General features: G+C 38.8%; 1 protein-coding gene across 5 annotated transcripts in view; it reads right to left on the bottom strand.

Moving 5' to 3' along the window:
* STAG1 (stromal antigen 1) overlaps positions 1-18296 on the bottom strand; it is a 453722-nt gene that overhangs the window by 361710 nt on the left and 73716 nt on the right. The window contains exon 1 of one of the 5 annotated variants that reach the window (XM_046002312.1): positions 15648-15663. The exons of the other annotated variants lie outside the window; for them this stretch is intronic. The gene's annotated coding sequence lies outside the window, so the exon portion shown is untranslated. Of the gene's footprint in view, positions 1-15647; positions 15664-18296 lie in introns of those variants that run through there. 5 annotated transcript variants of the gene reach the window in all.

The raw sequence follows: 18296 nt of genomic DNA, 5'->3' as shown, positions 1-18296 counted from the left end.
CTGAACTGGCCAGCTGACACGCGTTTTACAAAGTAAAATCACTCTAACGTGATGTTACTTTACTATTTTAATGCATTTAATCTAAACTTTAAATTTCATAATTCAGTTTAATTACATTTGATGTTATCTAACTGCCAAAATTAGTACCACAGTTACAAAGGAGGTGGTAGATACTGATGAAAACTCCATCATTTAACAAGACAGATATTACTATGTCATTTTGAATGGCTCTTATTAATTTTTACTATGGCAGTTCTCAATTAGACTTCATTTTACTTACTTTATAGGCCTCAAAATCCAAAGTACATACCACCACCACCCCTTTTCACACCATTCACACATGCCTAAAGAGAGGAAGGTTCATGAGACTACCTTAAGAATTCAAGAAAGAGCAGACTCTAACTCACATAACCAGAGTGAATTTAGACATGATTCCTGAGTTTACCATTCTTTCTGTCCCTGCACAATTAACAACCTTCTCATGCTTCAATCTAATTAACTCCTCTGAGGTAGGTGCTAGAGAAGGTAGAATACAAAATGTAACTGAAAGCTATTGAGAACACTTCTTTAAGCAATAGTAAAATGAAAAAAAGTAACAACACAAGCTTTCAACGTTCTTCAAAGGGTTCAGAAAATTATTTTTTCCAAAAATTTGTTCTCTCTCGCCTTCATTATTCATAAAACTATTTCCAGTACAGTTGTATAAAACAGTAATATAAGTGTTAAATTTTCAGGTGCTTTTCAGTTAAACTTCAAGAGCTTTAAGGGGATTCCTTCAAAACCCTCTTTCATTTGTTCAGTTCTCTTCTCAAGCATATTAGACTCCATTAACAGCCAATCATGTAAGCTGAGCTGCAAGTGACCCGAGAGTTGCCATAGCAACAGCTGCTTTCCGAAATACGTGTTATGCATTTTAAAAGCTCTCACAGAGAGGATACCACATCTATCAATTAACAACCAAAGCTCAACATAGCATATTACTCAAATGAAACAAAAAACTCAACTACCATAACAGGGCAACTACTTCATAACAAAAGGGCTATTTGATATTCTTGAACCAAGGGCTATTGCAGTTGTAAATTTCAAAACCAAGCCTACAATTAATAACAGAATGATTGAATACCATGTTTAGTAATGCACAAAACTGATACAGTAAAGAAGAATGATCAGAACTACATTCGGCAATGGACCATCAAGAATAATGAATGAACGACCATATGCTGCAATAAACTGCCAAATTTTCATGCAATTTTACTAATGAAAAAGTTGGCCCTAAATGTAGTAAACCAAAATGTTTTTCAACATACATATGGTGTGTGTGTGTGTGTGTGTGTGTGTGTGTGTGTGTGTGTGTGAGACACATATTTCACAGGTAATGAAAAGATCTACAGACAAGTATGAAACACAAAATTCTACCTTTTTCAAGAAAAATCATCATTTTAGCAAATTACCAGAGATAGACATCTCTCTTCTTCCAAGATTATCCTGGGGCAATTCCTTCTCATGAAGATATGGCACAGTTAGCCAGGGTTAACCAAGTCATTTGAACAGTGTGCAATTCTGCAATAGAAAACTTTCCCCCCAAAAAACCTTGTCTCTGTAAAGTAACCTCAATTAGTACTAAATGAATGTCCATAAAGGGAAAAGTAGTAAACAAAACTGAGCAGTCTTGAGAAATCTTCTTCTTAAACTATACTCAAACATCTACTCATGTAAGTAAACGCATAAAAAGTATTACTAGAGTGTTAAGTGATTCAGAAGAAATTGCTACAAATAGGATTACTAGATAAAACATACTGAAATGGCTACTAACCTATGTAATACTCAAGAGCTGGGAAGGAAAATATTTCCACTAATAAACTTCTTTTTAAAGAAACAACAAACTGCATGACATAAGATACTGTTTCTTATATATTTTAACTTCAAATTTTGTATAACTTCCAAGGAAGGATTTTAAAAACTGAGTACTACTCCTCTTAACTAAAGGAGAAATTCAGAAAATAAGGTATAACAAGGATGAAAGACAGAAACTGATTGAAAGGCTGTTAAGTGAGAGAACTAGCAGCAAGGCACCATAGCAATAATCAGGTATGGCTCCTAAGTCCTCCAAACAACCCTAGAAGGTCCAATGTCTTAAGTATTATTATATTAATGAAGTCTTTTCTAACCTAGGTATTTCCTTTGTCCTAAATTTTAGTCCATCTCTAGAGTGAAAGTACATAATAAATTCCTCTTTTCCATATAAAAATCTCATCCTTTATTTCAACCCCACATTCCTAATACTTATACAAACTCTAAACACAGCCAAACAATGAATTCAAAATTCTCACAAAATGTTAACAATACAAACAGCTAAGTGTAACTAGGCAACCTGCATGTGTTAATTCATGGGATATTCACAATATCCCTTATTTTCTCCACTTTAAAGGTAGTGAAACTGGGACAAAGAAAACATACCCAAGGTCATATGGAGAGTAAGTTGTAGTACAATCAATGTTCTAACCCACTCTGAGTATATATCCCTTTCCATTAACTATTATCTATGAAGCCCATGTAAGTGAATATAGTTTGCAATCTCCAATGCTTCATCCCAACAAACTCATGTTTCTCTAGTTACATCTCACCCTTAGCGTAGCCAATTCCTTCTTAGACCAATATCCTAGCTTAATAATTCCAGCGAAACAAAAAAGAATTATTTTTTAATGAAAATCAAGTAGGTTGAAAACAAAGGAACAACTAGCTCACCTATGAAGCTAGATAAAAAATGTTCTAGAGGCTAAAATATATGTGATTTTCATTTTAAGCAAAAGGATATATATGTGTATGGACAAGTATGGCTATGATGTTGATATAGACAAATAACAATTATTAAATGCTTCCTACATGATAAGCACTGTCCTAAGAGCTTTCTTCACATGCCCTAACATTTAATTCTCACAACCCTATGAAGTCCATACAGTTATCCTTGCTTTATAATAAGCAAACAGTTACAGAGAAATGAGGTAATTTGCCTAAAGGCAAAGAGCTAGTAAGTGGTAGAACTAAAATTCAAAACACCCCTGACAGCATTACCAGAAAAACCTGCACATAACCATGACCAAACCAATTAGAACCAGGGAAAAGAGGAACTGGATTTTACATGTAACTAGATATATGTGATACAGGTAGACAACATACTATAATCATTCCTAAAAATAATCATGGCTATGCATGCACTTTAGTAATAATAAGCTTTTAGAAAAACTGGAAAACAAAATAAAACACTTGAGAACTGCTAAATACCTACAGGACTTCCAATTCAAGACAGCAGACTGAGCGAGCACACAAATGTCTTTTCTCCCACTCCTGGTGTTTAGGTAACAACAGGAAGTTGTTTTGTTCTATTTTTAACAAACTCAGAAAGAAAACAATTCGAATCATAAACGTATGAGAGAAAAAGCGTTCTATCAACAGATTAGAAATTTTGGGTAACACCTTGAAAATACAATGAATGAGACCAGATCAAGAAAAAGTGACTAGAGGAGGAGGAAGCAAGATGGTGGAAGAGTAGGAGACAAATATCATCAGGTCCCAGGAGTCCAGCGAGACAGTTATCAAACCATTCTGAACACCTAAAAACTCAACATGACACAGAAGAAAAGAACAGCAATTCTACAAACAAAAAATCCACCACTTTCCGAAAGGAAGGACAGGCAGAGAATCCCAAGCGAGGAAAGACAGACTGCAGGAGGAGGGGCCGCCTCCCAGCAAGCACCAGAGCATCAGAGCACAAAATCAGAACTTTTAGAGGTCTGCTCCACTGAGGGACATAGCTCCAGCGGCTAAGAAGTGGTGGAGCCCTCACGGGGACAGTGTGGTCTCAGGACATGCGGGGTCACAAAAAGGGGGTTTCTGAGTGTGGCAGAGCTGCCAGGTATTGGAGCAGGGAAGCCGGCTACAGAGACAGAGCTGAGGAGTGCACTCTCAGCCCAGGGTTACCTTAAACCGAATTCCAAGGCACAGTCAGACCAATGCTCTTCAAGCAGGGACCCCAAGTGGCAACTCCAGAGAGACCCTCTCCTTACTCCTCCAAGAGAAGCAGCTCGGGAGCATGCAGCAAAAATCTGCTTGGTTTGGAGACTCCAAACGGAGCCATGCGCCAGAGACAGAAACGCTCGGTCACTGGCCAGGTGAGCACGGAGTGCAGCCAGAGACCAGGGAGATGAGAGCAATTGACTGCTTTTCTCTGACAGCAAAATGAGGAGTGAGACCCCAAGCTCTCAGCTCCTCGGGCAGGAGATTTGAGGCCGCCATCGTGACTCCCGTCCTACAAAGCCCTACAGAAAACATTCAGGGAACAAAAGCTACTGAGAGCAAACCCCAGCAGGTAACTTAGCCCACCCCCTGGCAAGAGCAATGCAATTATGCCTCAGGAAAAGGCGTTTGAGAATCACTTCAAGAGGCCCCCTCCGCCAGAAGATCAGCAAGAACATTCAGCCAAGACCAAGATTACCAATCAATGAGAATGGTGGAACTCCAGAGCTAGGGAAAGGCAACATATAGAATTCATGGCTTTATCCCATGATACTTTAGTCTTTCGAAGTTAAATTATTTTATTTTCTCTTATTCTACTTTAACTTTTCCTCTTTCAACATTTTATAACTATTTTATCTTATGAACATCTATTTCAAAAATGTATTTAATTTTCCATTGTTATAGTAATATTTTATACCTTCATTATATTTAACCTTATTTTTTGAACACATATACAGTTTTTCCCTTAAAATTCTGGGATAAAATTTTGTCTAACAGATCAAAATATACCCTAAATCACATATGGCGTTATTCTAGTCTCCAGCCTGATCACACAGTCTCCTCTTTTTTCTTTTCCCAAACAACTTATCCTATCAATTGCTTATTAAGAAACTTTTAAGAATTTTCATCTATACACTCATTCCATTCTTTCATCATGTTTACCCTTATTTTTGTGTACATATATATGTAGGTTTTTCTTTCTTTAAAGTTTTAGGAGGTACTTTCTTCTATGAAACCACAATACACCCAAGTCAAGTGGTTGGCTCTGTTCTATTCACCAGTCTAATATATATGTTTTTTGTTTTTTACTTCTGCCACCTTTAGTCTCCCCCTGGTTTATGGTCTCTTTTGATTTGTTTAGCATATATTTTTCTGGGGTCTTTGCCACCCTTTTAGTATTTTATTCTCTCGTTCATCTATTCCTATCTGGATAAAATGACAAGGCAGAAGTACTAGTCACAAAAAAAATGAACAAGAGGCAATACTGACAGCTAAGGACCTAATCAAAACAGACATTAGTAGTATGTCAGAACCAGAATTCAGAATGATGATTATCAAGGGCCTAACTGGGCACAAAAAAAGCATGGAAGATATTAGAGAGACACTGTCTGAAGAAATAAAAACACTTTCTGGAGAAATAAAAGAACTAAAATCTAACCAAACTGAAATTTAAAAAGCAATTAATGAGGTGCAATAAAAAATGGAGTCTCTTACTGCTAGGACAAATGAGGCAGAAGAGAAAATTAGTGATAAAGAAGAGCAAATGACAGACAATAAAGAAGCTGAGCAAAAGAGAGACAACTATTGGACCACGAGGAGAGACTATCCAGACATAATCGATGCCATAAGACGAAACAGTACTAGATTAATTGGGATTCCAGAGAAAGGGGGCGAGAGGGTGCAGAAGGAAAATTAGAGCAGATTATAGTGGAGAATTTTGCTAATATGGAAAAGAAACAAGCATCAAAATCCAGGAGGCACAGAGAAGCACCCCTCAAATTTAGTAAAAATAGGTCCACACCCCGTCATCTAACAGTAAAACTTACAAGTCTCAGTGACAAAAAGAGAATCCAGAAAGTAGCTCAGGACAAGAAGTCTATAACATACAATGGCAGAAATATTAGACTGGCAGCTGACCTATCCAGAGAGATCTGGCAGGCCAGAAAGGACTGGCATGATATATCCAAAGCACTAAACAAGAAAAATATCCAGCCAAGGATACTACACCCAGGTAGGCTGTCACTGAAAATAGGGGAGATAAAAAGCTTCCAGGACAAACGAAAATTAAGAAAATTTACAAACATCAAACCAGCCATACAAAAAATACTGAAAGGGGTCATATAAGCAAAAAGGAAGCCTAAAAGTAACAGACCACAAAGGAACAGAGACAATATACAGTAACAGTCACCTTACAGGAAATAAAATGGCACTATTTCCATATTCACCAATAGTTACCCTGAATGTAAATGGGATAAATGTCCCAATCAAAAGACACAGGGTATCAGAATGTATTAAAAAAAAAAAAAAAAAAAAGACACATCGATATGCTGTCTACAAGAAACCCATTCTGACCCAAAGACACCTCCATTTGAAAGTGAGGGGGTAGAAAATAATTTACAATGCTAATGGACATCAAAAGAAAGCCAGGGTGGCAAACGTGATATAAGATAAATTACATTTTTTTTTAAAGATTTATTTGACAGAGAGAGATCACGAGTAAGCAGAGAGGCAGGCAGAAAGAGAGGAGGAAGCAGGCTCCCCGCTGAGCAGAGAGCCCGACGCGGGGCTCGATCCCAGGACCCCAAGACCATGACCCGAGCTGAAGGCAGAATAACCCACAAGAGTTGAGGAAGGACACCCTATTATACTTAAAGGGTCTGTCCAACAAGAAGATCTAACAGTTTTAAATGTCTATGCCCCTAACCTGGGAATAGCCAATTATATAAACCAATTAATAACAAAATCAAAGAACCACATTGACAATAATACAAAAACAGTAGGGGACTTTAACACCTCCCTCACAGAAACGGACAGATCATCTGAGCAAAAGATCAACAAGGAAATAAAGGCTTTAAATGACACACTGGACTAGACGGACATCACAGACACATTCAGAACATTCCATCCGAAAGCAACAGAATACACATTCTTTTCTCTAGTGCACATGGAACATGCATCAGAACAGATCACATCCTGGCTCACGAATCAGGTCTTAACCAGTACCAAAGATGGGATCATTCCCTGAATATTATCAGACCACAATGTTCTAGCTCTGAAGCGAGAACGCAATCACAAGAGGAAAGCTGGAAAGAACGCAAATACGCGGAGGCTAAAGAGCATCCTACTAAAGAATGAATGGGTCAACAAGGAAATTAAAGAACTGAAAAAATTCAGGAAAGAAATGATAATGAAAACACAACTGTTCAAAATCTGTGGGACACAGCAAAGGCAGTCCTGAGAGGAAAGTATATAGCGATACAAGCCTTTCTCAAGAAACAAGAAAGGTCTCAAGTACACAACCTCACCCTACACCTAAAGGACCTGGAGAAAGAACAGTGAAGGAAGCCTAAACCCAGCAGGGGAAGAGAAATAATCAAGATCAGAACAGAAATCAATGAGACAGAAACCAAAGAACTGGAGAACAAATCAATGAAACCAGGAGCTGGTTCTCTGAAAGAATTAATAAGACTGATAGACACCCCCGGCAAGACTTCTGCAAAAGAAAAGAGAAAGGACCCAAATTAATAAAATCGTGAATGAAAGAGGAGCGATCACAACCAACACCAAAGAAATACGAACAATTTTAGGAACGTACTATGAGCAACTATACGCCAGCAAATTTGACAATCTGGAAGAAATGGGTGCATTCCTAGAGACGTATAAACTAACAAAACTGAACCAGGAAGATGTAGAAAACCTGAACAGACCCGTAACCAGTAAGGAGACTGAAGCAGTCATCAAAAATCTCCCAACAAACAAGAGCCCAGGGCCAGACGGCTTCCCAGGGGAATGCCACCAAGCACTTAAAGAAGAATTAATACCTATTCTCCTAATAAAACACTCGTTTTATGAGGCCAGCACTACCTTGATCCCAAAACCAGACAAAGACCCCACCAAAAAAGAGAATCACAGGCCCATATCCTTGATGAACACGGATGCAAAAATTCTCATCAAAATACTAGCCAATAGGCTCCAACAGTACACTAAAAGGATTATTCACCCCGACCAAGTGGGATTTATTCCAGGGCTGCAAGGTTGGTTCAACACCCGCAACTCAATCAATGTGATACGGTACATTAATGAAAGAAAGAACAAGAACCGTATGATACTCTCAACAGTTGCTGAAAAAGCATTCGACAAAGTACAGCATCCCTTCTTGATCAAAACTCTTCAAAGTGTAGGGATAGAGGATACATATCTCAATATCATCAAAGCCATCTATGAAAAACCCACGTCAAATATCATTCTCAAAGGGGGAAAACTGAGAGCTTTTCCCCTAAGGTCAGAACACGGCAGGAATGTCCACTATCACCACTGCTATTCAACATAGTACTAGAAGTCCTAGCCTCAGCAATCAGACAACAAAAAGAAATTAAAGGCGTCTGAATAGGCAAAGAAGAAGTCAAACTCTCACTCTCTGCAAATGATACAATACTTTATGTGGAAAACCCAAAATACTCCACTCCAAAAATGCCAGAACTCATATAGGAATTCACTTACATGTCAGGATATAAAATCACTGCACAGAAACCAGCTGCATTTCTATGCACAAACAACAAGAGGAGAAAGAGAAATTGAGCAGTCGATCCCATTTACAATTGCACTCAAAACCATAAGATACCTAGGAATAAACCTAACCTAAGAGGCAAAGACTCTGTACTCAGAAAACTACAAAGTACTTGTGAAAGAAACGGAAGAAGACACAAAGAAATGGAAAAACGTTCCATGCTCATGAACTGGAAGAACAAATACTGTGAAACTGTCTATGCTACCTAAAGCAATCTACATGTTTAATGCAATCCCTATCAGAATACCATCCATTGTTTTCCACAAAGAAATGGAACGAAAAACCCTAAAATTTATATGGAACCAGAAAAGACCCTGAACAGCCAGAGCAATGTTGACAAAGCAAGCCAAGGTTGGTGGCATCACAATTCCAGACTTCAAGCTCTATTACAAAGCTATCTTCATCAAGACAGTATGGTATTGGCACAGAAACAGACACATAGATCAATGGAACAGAACAGAGAGCCCAGAAATAGGCCCTCAACTCTACGGTTAAATAATCTTTGACAAAGCAGGAAATGGAAATGGAAAAAAGACAGTCTCTTCAACAAATGGTGTTGGGAAATTGGACAGCCACATGCAGAAGAATAAAACTGGAACATTTCCTCACACCACACACAAAAATTGACTCAAAATTGATGAAAGACCTCAATGTGAGAACAAGGATCCATCAAAATCCTTGAGGAGAGCACAGGCAGCAACCTTTTCGACCTCAGCCACAGCAACTTCTTCCTAGTGATATATCACCAAAGGCAAGGGAAGCAAGGGCAAAATGAACTACTGGGATTTCATCAAGATAAAAGCTTTTGCACAGTAAAGGAAACAGTCAACAAAACCAAAAGACAACCGACAAAACAGAAGAAGATATTCGCAAATGACATATCAGATACAGGGCTAGTATCCAAAATCTATAAAGAACTTATTGATGGACCCCTGGGTGGCTCAGTGGGTTAAGTCTCTGCCTTCGGCTCAGGTCATGGTCTCAGGCTCCTGGGATCGAGCCCCGCAACGGGCTCTCTGCTCAGCAGAGAGCCTGCTTCCCTTCCTCTCTGCCTACTTGTGATCTGTCAAATAAATAAACAAAATATTAAAAAAAAAAAAAGAAAGAACTTATCGATCTCAACACCCAAAGAACAAATAACCAATCAAGAAATGGGCAGAAGACATGAACAGACATTTCTACAAAGAAGACATCCAGATGGCAGATGGCCAACAGACACATGAAAAAGTGCTCCGCACCACTCGGCATCAGGGAAATACACATCAAAACCACAATGAGATACCACCTTACACCAGTCAGAACGGCTAAAATGAACAAATCAGGAAACGACAGATGCTGGCGGGGATGCAGAGAAAAGGGAACCCTCCTACACTGTTGGTGGGAATGCAAGCTGGTGCAGCCACTCTGGAAAACAGCAAGGAGGTTCCTCAAAAAGTTGAAAATAGAGCTACCCTACGACCCAGCAATCACACTACCGGTATTTACCCTGAAGATACAAATGTAGTGATCCGAAGGGGCACGTGCACCCGAATGTTTATAGCAGCGATGTCCACAATAGCCAAACAATGCAAAGAACCTAGATGTCCATCAACAGATGAAGAGATAAAGGAGATGTGGTTATTTATACACAATGGAATACTGTGCAGCTGCCAAAAGAAATGAAATCTTGCCATTTGCAACGACGTGGATGGAACTAGGGGGTATTATGCTGAGTGAAATAAGTCAATCAGAGAAAGACAATTAACATATGATCTCTCTGATATGAGGAATTTGAGGGGAAGGGCAGGGGGTTTTGGGGGGATAGGAAAGGGCAAAAATGAAACAAGATGGGATCAGCAGGGAAACAAACCATAAGAGACTCAATCTAACAAAACAAACTGAGGGTTGCTGGGATGTGAGGGTTAGGGAGAGGGTGGTTGGGTTATGGACATTGGGGAGGGTATGTGCTAATCTGAGCACTGTGAAGTGTGTAAGCCTGATGATTCACAGACCTGTACCCCTGGTGCAAACAATACATTATGTGTTAATAAAAAGAAAAAGTGACAAAGTAAATTATAACCAAGGCAGTAGTTTGGGTCTTCCCAACAAAGCCAAAGAGCCTGTAAACTTAAAATACAATGAGTAAAAGGTGAGGGTGGGATTTCATCAAGGATATAACTACGTAAATCAGTAATTAAGGAACTGCGTTCCAAATGACTTAGGTAATTAGGTCTCTCCTCCTTTCCCTGCTTAAAGTGAAAGAGCTGAGAGCAATGGCTGTCAGCCTCAAGATTAAGCTCAAGTAATAATCTAAACTGCTCTTCAATCAGTAGGTTGGAAATATTTTTGGTGGGTACAACTAGCAATTTAACAATCTAGAATAGAACAGAAAATACAATGTTAGAATATATAATTTTGTGAAAATTTGTTCATTTATTAATTCATATATATGTGTGTACTACATTAACAACATAAATCATTTTATACTATGGATCACAGTTTTTAACGTTAGCTAAGGATCTAAATACAGTGTGTAATTCAGTGGAGGGCTCCTAGGTTGGATGTTGAAGCCTGAAAGAAAAGCAGAGTAGCACTAGAGACACTAAAGCACTCTCATTCTCCCAAATAAGCCGTGATTAGTTTGACAATTATGGGTACCTAACAGACTGCCTCCTCCTCAATCAGATAAGCACCATTTTCCCACCTTTCTTTCCATTATTGACCCTCAAGGAGTTTTTTAGACATTCATCCCTCACCCCTCCAAACATATCCTTCATGAAATTTTAGTACCACAGATACACTGTGTGTCTGTTTGCATACCGTATGTATATCTGAGGCTTATCCATAAAAAAAAATTTACCCCCCCAACCAATTTTTATCCCTTTGAGAATGTATGTCTTACAGTAAATAAACCTACCACATGCCACAGTCTAGAAAGAGACCTATGAATGAAACAAACCTGCAGCAGACAAACTCATGCCAGTCAGTTACCCTAAACTAACCAACTTAATCTTTCATTAATATGCACAGACAGGGGCGCCTGGGTGGCTCAGTGGATTAAGCCGCTGCCTTCGGCTCAGGTCATGATCTCAGGGTCCTGGGATCGAGCCCCGCATCGGGCTCTCTGCTCCGCAGGGAGCCTGCTTCCTCCTCTCTCTCTGCCTGCCTCTCTGCCTACTTGTGATCTCTCTCTCTCTCTCTGTCAAATAAATGAATAAAATCTTAAAAAAAAAAAAATATGCACAGACAACCAAGAATTAACAAATCTGAGGAAAAACAAAAGATGAAAACCTACAAAAATAACCAGAGAGGGTAAGCCCAGAATTTTAAAGCTGCAAACTTCAGAGCATTATTCCCAGGCCTTGAAATCAAGTATTGTTTCCTAGCTGGTCTTTTTAAAATTACTAGAAACTTGTGACTCGTTTTTTCTATTCTCTCCCTTTTTAAACCAAACTGTCTATAACTGTCTTCCTAAAGTTATACACACCATTGTATTTTGGGGGGAACAGTTTCTTTAGCTTCATACATAAGTCGACAGAAAGTTTCCAGTTTCTTTAAGCTTCATACATAAGTCGACAGAAAGTTTCCCCCATAGTTGATTTAGATACAAGACTTGGGGCTTAGGAGCTGATAAGATTTAGATGAGATTTTTAAACTCTGAATTGACACTATAATAGGTTAAGACCTTTGGAGACCATGGGATGGGATGAAATTAACGTATTTTTTATGAGATAGATATGGATCACAGAGGCCTGGGGGGCGGGGGACTATGGTAGGCAAGATGTTGGCCCCACCATGATCTTCACTCTCCGCTGTTATTCCTGTGTATGTCTTGTTATACGGCAGAAGAATTGGGAACTTAAAAATAGGGAGATTAGGGGCACGTGGGTGGCTCAGTCAGTTAAGCTGCTGCCTTTGGCTCAGGTCATGATTCCAGGGTCCTGGGACTGACCCCACATCGTACTCCTTGCTCAGTGAGGAGCCTGTTTTTCCCCTGCCTGCCCCAGCTTGTGCTTGCTCTCTCCCTCTCTGTGTCAAATAAATTTTTAAAATGTTTAAAAAAACAAAAATAAATAGGGAGACTATCATAATTTACAAAGGTAAACCCAAATGTAATCATATGAGCCTTTTTTTAAAAGTAAAAGAGGAAGGCAGAATAGCAAAGATCAGCAGAAGAGGCCAGAGAAATCTGAAGCTTAAGAGAAACTCAACCCTTCATGGCTGACTGAGGGATGAAGGACACCATAAACCAAAGAAAGTGAGTGGTCTCTAGAAGCAGAGAATGACTCCCCTCATCATGTTGACAGTGAACAAGGAAATGGGAGCTCAGTCCTATAACTTCTTAGAAATCAATTCTGCCAACCATCTGAATGATCAAGGAAAGTTTCTCTCATAAAGTTTCCAAAAAGGAACCAGGCCTACCAACAGATTTCGGCCTTGTAAGACTTTAGAGACTCAGCCCAACCCACTGAATTTCTGGCATACAAACATTGAAATATGCTAAGTTGCAGTAATTTGCTACAATGGTAACAGAAAACTAATACAAGAACTGTTAAACCAATTTTGCAATCAAAAATCTTAATACAGAGAACCTAATTAACTTATTCAAGATCATATTACCAGTAACTGTTGATGCTGGGATTCAATCCCAAGTAGTGTGACTTGTTTTTTGAACCCACTAAAGAAGACAGTATAAACAAAAGGAACATTTTGAAATAGTTAAGCATCTAGAATGAAATCTGAAGATTTTCCTTGGCAGAGATAAGACAGATGGATTTACATTCCTCCTTTACAGTTTCAACCAAATCACTTGGTTCAGGACTGAATTACATTTAAGTAATTATAATATGGTTAATACTATTGTTGATCTTCAATTTTTAAAGTGAATTTATAGTCAAAGTCCAAATTATAGATATTAAACAAAGTCTTGACAAGATAAAAAAAAGACGGGGGAGATAAAAGAAATGCTAGATACATTAGCTAGATACAAATACAAATGCTAGATACACTAATCCCCTTATATTTTAGAAAAGTAAGAAAATAGATACTACCTAAAGATGATAATCAGGAAATACTGATATAAGTGAGAATATGACACAGGTATAAAAAAGAGGATTGGGAGAAAGGAGGTATTGCAATTTTCATTTTGCGCCCTTGTCTGTTTTTTAAAACCATCAACATTATTATCTATAACTCTTAAAAATGTGTATTAAAAAAAAAAAAAAACCACACACACATACACACGGATGTGTGTCAGGTCAGGTTGTCTGGGAAGTAGGACCAAAATGGAGTTAGAAGTGTAAGAACGTCTTTGTCAGAAATGCCTATGAAGAATGAAAGGGAGAATTAAGTTGAATAAGCAGAGAAAGCCATCTGGCTGCAATGCAGGTCTGATCACTGTCAAGCCTCAGATCATGAGTTCTGTCTGCCAGCCCAACAGGGGATTCAGATGCAAAGACTGCCCATACAGAAGTCCCAAGTTCAGAAGAAATGGCTACACCCTTAGTATGCTATGCTCAGTTACTGGCAAGGAGCTGCCCAGGAAGAATGTGGCATGGCTCAATGCAGCACCAAATCCCAAAGGCTCTCTAGCTGGAGTGTATCAACTAATGATATTCATCAAGGCAGGTTTCCTTCAAGAAACACAGGTGCCTTGCTGGGGGGAGGTGGGATTGGGAGAGGGGGAGCGGGCTATGGACATTGGGGAGGGGAGGCGAACCATAAGAGACTATGGACTCTGAAAAACAACCTGAGGGTTTTGAAGGGTCAGGGGTGGGAGGTTGGGGGAACAGGTGGTGGGTGATGGGGAGGGCACGTTTTGCATGGAGCACTGGGTGTTGTGCAAAAAGAATGAATACTGTTACGCTGAAAAAATTAATAAAAATGGAAAAAAAAAAAAAAAGAAACACAGGTGCCATAGAAAGGAATACTCTGCAGCTATTAGAAGTACCTAGCAGAAGTTTTCAACTATGCATCCCATAGGAAGCATAGAGTTCTTCAGAAGAGGTACCTCCAAGGCAGACTCTTTGGGGTAGTGAAGAAAGCCAAACACTGAGGCTTTGTATTTCCATGCTGCCTTCAACCAAAGCAGATCCACATTTATCGGTTTCATTTACCGCATTTTCTCCTAAGATCTGTTTGAACTGAGAACTGTAATGCTTAACAAGAATCCAAAAATCATCTGTCACAAAAAGTAACTTTTTTTTTTTTTAATGATTTTACTTATTTACTTGACAGACAGTGAGCACAAGCAGGGAGAGCAGCAGTCAGAGGGAGAGGGAGAAGCAGACTCCTCCTCGCTGAGCAGGAAGCCCAATGCCAGGCATGATCCCAGGACCCTGGGATCATGGCCCGGGCCAAAGGCAGATGCTTAACCACTGAACCACCCAGGCGCCCCTCAAAAAGTAACTTTTAAATGAAAAAAGTAACAAACATGTTTAGAATTAACTTTCGTATTTGTTACGAAATTTGTTACGAATTGGTAAGCCTGAGCGTGCAACATACACCAAGAAGTTTAAAAGGATAAACATCAAAATGTTTTAATAATGGCTACCTACTGGTGGTTAAGAACTTAACTATTTTTTTCTTTTTGCTTACTTGTATTTTCTGTATTATTTACAACTCGCATTATGAGATTCTGGTAATTGGGAAAATAAAACTCTTAAAAATTTACATTAGGGGCGCCTGGGTGGCTCAGTGGGTTAAAGCCTCTGCCTTCGGCTTGGGTCATGATCCCAGGGTCCGGGGATCGAGCCCCCCATCGGGGGGCTTCCTAGTCTCTCTGCCTCCCTCTCTGCCTAGTTGTGATTTCTCTCTGTCAAATAAATAAAATATTTTTTTTTTAAATTTACATTAAAGAGGCGCCTGGGTGGCTCAGTGGGTTGGGCCTCTCTACCTTCTGCTCAGGTCGTTATCTCAGGGTCCTGGGATTGAGCCCTGCATCAGGCTCTCTGCTCAGGGGGGAGCCTGCTTTCCCCTCTCTCTCTGCCTGCCCATCTGCCTACTTGTGATCTCTGTCAAATAAAATTGATAAATAAATAAAATCTTTTTTTAAAAAATGTACATTAAAAAAAAAAGGCCAAGGCACCTGGGTTGCACAGTTGGTTAAGCCACTGACTCTTGGCAGCTGGGGTCATGATCCCAGTATCCTAAGATCAAGCCGCTCATCTGGCTCCATACTCAGTATGGAGTCTTCTTGAGATTCTCTCTTCCTCTTCCTCCGCCCCTCCCATTCACACTCTCTAAAATAAATAAATGTATCTTTATATTAACTTAATTAATTAAAAATTTTTAAAGGCCCCAAACTGACAAACCGATTCCTCTCAAAACTTCAGAGCTGTATTACTACAGAAAATTACTTCTTTTTTTTTTTCAAAGATTTTATTTATTTATTTGACAGAGAGAGATCATAAGTAGGCAGAGAGACAGACAGAGAGAGTGAGAGGGAAGCAGGCTCCCCGCTGAGCAGAGAGCCCGATGTGGGACTCGATCCCAGGACCCTGAGATCATGACCTGAGCGGAAGGCAGCAGCTTAAACCACTGAGCCACCCAGGCGCCCCTACTTAAGTTTCTTATTAACTAGTAACAACAACAAAAAAAATCAATTTACAAATCATAACATTTACTTCAAAGAGCACTCTCTTTGTTAAGACAATATATGGGGGCGCCTGGGTGGCTACGACGGCTGAGCCCCTCTGCCTTGGCTCAGGTCATAATCTCAGGGTCCTGGGACTGGGCCCCACATCAGGCTGGGCTCTCTGCTCAGCGGGGAGCCTGCTTTCTCCTCTCTCTCTGCCTGCCTCTCTGCCTACTTGTGATCTGTCAAATAAATAAATAAAATCTTAAAAAAAAAAAAGACAATATATGCTTTATTCCATGTAACATCTTTACATTTGACTAATGAATCATAGCACTTGGCACAAAAATAACTAAAACATACCCCATAATTTTCAGGAAATTTTCAATGATTTCTATATATAAATGTCAGCAATAATTTACAAATTATTCACTAATCATTTCAGTTTTATAGAATCATTCAAAATTATCATCATCTATGGTTAAAAGCACATAATTACACATTATCTCTTAGTTTTCCCAACCCAGGGTCCTGGGATCAAGCCCTGCATCGGGCTCTCTGCTCCACGGGGAGCCTGCTTCCTCCTCTCTCTCTGCCTGCCTCTCTGCCTAGTTGTGGTTTCTCTCTGTCAAATCAATAAAATATTTTAAAAAATAAATAAATAAATAAATAAATTACCAAAAATAAATGTATATATACCATATAGCTAATCTTTTTTCTCTTCCAGATGCTTTGTATACCTATGACAGGCACTATATCTCATAATGTATTTGATTCTCAATATAGCCTACTATCTTCACAAATGAAGACAGGAAATAAAGGCTCAAAGTTAAAGTCTGGACCTAACATATCTCTAGATATTACTTTGATAGCATTAAGAGATATGTAAAGATAAAATGAGGAAGACTTTAAAAATAGGAATCTTAAGAAGGACTTTAATGAGAAAGAAATACACTGAAATGAGCAGATATAAATAACATATATAAATGAAATCACTGATTTACGTACAGAAACAAAGAAAGGAATAAATTAATGTTCTCACCTGAGTGACTGACTTAAAAGGTGCTAGTAAGTTGAGCTGCTGAAATATGTGCTGACTCACATAACCCATTCACCAACAAAACACTTCTCTACAGTTGCACTCACATAAATATTCAGAAATACTTCTCTCTTTGTTGTTGTCCCTTACCAAAGCAAGGATTCACTTAAGCTGTAGCTGGTAATGTAAACAACACACATGTGCCCAACTAGAATAACAGAAATGTCCTGAGAATTTAGACTATCCCACAAAAATAAAAACTACAAAATTACTGCTCCAGCTACAATGAATTAAAGTGGAAACAGCATTTTAAATGGATGTGTGTGCCACACAGATACGTGTGTTTTGACATGACAGAAGATCTAAAATTTGGGGAATGGGGTTAAAAGGTAAATAAGGATATATAGTGAAAAATAAGACTTTTAACAATCCTTGACCCCAGAGGCCCACTGTGGACCCACTGTGACCAATTTTGTGGACCCACTGTGACCAATTTTGTCTGTCTTTCCAGATGTATTATATGCCTACACAGGTGTATATGTATATATTGGATGTACATTTATAAAACAATACAATTTTGAGAAAGAAAAAGACTACAACAAAATCTTGCTATTTTGTATTTTTGACATCCACACATATACACTGGAAGTTTACAATGAAACACAGAAATTAAGAAAGCATTGCATCATGATGTAAAATAAAAAACTAGAGAACGTGGAACAAGGTAAGAATTTAGCAAATGTACCAACCACTCCATCTCAACCCTAACACACACACACATACCTACACATGCCCACACACCCACAAGCCAGTCACCATAAGATACAAAGAGAATTAGTATAGCAGGTAAACTTCAGATCTTGAAATACAAGTATATTGTTAGACAAAGGTCATAGTAAAGAGGTGACCTAAACTGGTAGTTGAGATATTAAGAAAAACAACAGACTACACAAAGCATACAGAAGAAGATGGAAGAACACTCAACTCCCAAAATCAAAACATGATGTTATCTATTCTTATCTATTCACTACTGGCATTACACTTTGAGCATCATCCTAATAATAGATGGGATATCAGAAAGAAGAGATAGCTATTTTCCACCAAATTGTAAAGCAGAATTA

Source organism: Meles meles, chromosome 4 (genome assembly GCF_922984935.1).
Source record: "Meles meles chromosome 4, mMelMel3.1 paternal haplotype, whole genome shotgun sequence".
Classification (NCBI taxonomy): domain Eukaryota; kingdom Metazoa; phylum Chordata; class Mammalia; order Carnivora; family Mustelidae; genus Meles; species Meles meles.
Note: the sequence above shows the minus strand (reverse complement) of the source record. Positions and strands in the feature narration are given on the sequence as shown.